We start from the raw sequence: 1,990 nt of genomic DNA, 5'->3' as shown, positions 1-1,990 counted from the left end.
ATTTAGAGTCTGTCATACTCAGTGATCTATCACAGAAACAAAGAACAGAGTACCATATGTTCTCACTCATAAGTGGACATTGAAAATTATCATATTAGTATAAGAAAGGGATTGGCAGTAGTGGGAAACTGCCAGAGGAGCAGGGGTAGGATTGGCAGTTGAGGGAAACTGCCAGGGAAGGGAGGGGCACACCTCATCAACAAGGGTACCCGCATAACAAACATTTGTATACCTAACCCTGAATTGTACCCCACATTTTTTAAATTAAAAAAAATTTAAATAAAAAAAATTTTAAAAATAAATCAAGAAGTCTTATTATGTATATCCACTAACTATATTATATAATTTATGTGCAGCCCAAGACAATTTCCTTTTACTTGGTATGTTCCAGGGAGGCCAAAAGATTACTCGATGTGGTCCTGGGAAGTCAAAAGATTGAACACCCCTGGTCTAATTCTTCCTGTAATCTTGGTTGAGAATGAATTATGGGAAGAATGATATTTGGATCCTCTTTCCCATGAATAGCAGATCGCTATCCTTCCTGACTTATTGACTGGAAGAGAATGGTCAACACTAGCCCAGATACCCCTAGTACCTAGTATCACTAGGGCTCTGGTGATCCAAAACATGAATTTCTCAAGGTGAAATTCACTAACCAAACTGTGGTCAATTTGGTAATAAGTTTCTCATCTGAGAAAAGAGACATTCAAGTTTTAATACCAGTGCTGCCATTAACAACTTGTGTGAGTTTGGAGTAGTTTAACCCTTTCTCTCTCTTTTTTATTTTTATTTTTTTTGAGAATGTTTAATTTTATTTTATTATAGAGATATGGGATACAAGTAAAGATTAATTATATAAGTAGACTGGATGCAGGTGAAGTTTGGGCTTCTAATGGTCTTCACTCCCCCTGGTAGTGGACCAGGTATCCTTTGTGTTGTCTCGTGCCCCCACCCTCCTTCCCTCCCTTCCCTAACCGTGCCTAATGACTGCCGATCCCTCTCTTGTGCTAATAATGTAACTAATGTTCAGGGCCCACTTATGAGTGAGAACATGTAGTTAGTTCTTTGTTTCTGTGATGGTTCGCTTAGTATTATGGTCTCCAACGCCATCCAATTTCTGCAAAGTTCATGATTTCTTTTTTATGGCTGCATAAATATTCCATTGTGTATATGCACCACATTTTCTTTTTATGGCATTTGTTTTGGGGACTTGGTCAAGAATGTGTTGCCTACTCCAATGTGCATAAGGGTGTTTCCTATGTTTTCTTTTAGCAGTCGGCTGGGTTCCATGTGTTTTGCTATTGTGAATAGTGTGGCACTAAACATGTATGTGCTGGTGTCTTTTTTGTAGAGTGATCTATGTTCTTCCAGGTGTATTATTACCAGGAGAGGGACTGCTGGGTCATATGGAAGGTCAATTTTTAGCTCTTTTAGGAATCACCATATTGCTTTCCATACAAGTTGAACTAACTCGCACTACCACCAACAGTGTAGAATTGTTCCCTTTTCTCCACATCTGTGTCAGTATTTGTTCTTATTAATGATAGCCATCCTTACTGGAGTTAGGTGGTATTTCATAGTTTTACTTTACATTTGTCTGATGATTAGAGAAGCTGAGCAGGTTTTCATGTATTTGTTGGCTGCTTATATGTCATCTTTTAAGTGTCTGTTTATGTCCTTTGCCCACTTTTTTTTTTCTTTTATTGAGAGAACACAAAAGCTCCCACAGTAGGAGGGTACCTGAGGGGGTTGCCTTGCCCACTTTTTAATGGAGTTAGGGTTGTTTTTGTTTTTTGGTTTTTTTTCCCCCTTTCACTTCGAATCCCTTGTAGATCCTAGATGTTAGGACTTGTCAGAAGCATAATTTAACAACATTTTTTTCCCATTCTATGTGTTATCTCTTTACTCTCCTGATGGTTTCTTTTGCTATACAAAAGCTTTTCAGTTGATGAGGTCCCACTTGTTTATCCTTGTTTTTTTTTTTTTTTTT

This window comes from Carlito syrichta, unplaced genomic scaffold, assembly GCF_000164805.1.
Source record: "Carlito syrichta isolate Samal-C Ts95f unplaced genomic scaffold, Tarsius_syrichta-2.0.1 Scaffold308261, whole genome shotgun sequence".
Classification (NCBI taxonomy): Eukaryota; Metazoa; Chordata; class Mammalia; order Primates; family Tarsiidae; genus Carlito; species Carlito syrichta.
The sequence above is the reverse complement of the archived record's forward strand: the minus strand, read 5'-3'. Positions refer to the sequence as shown.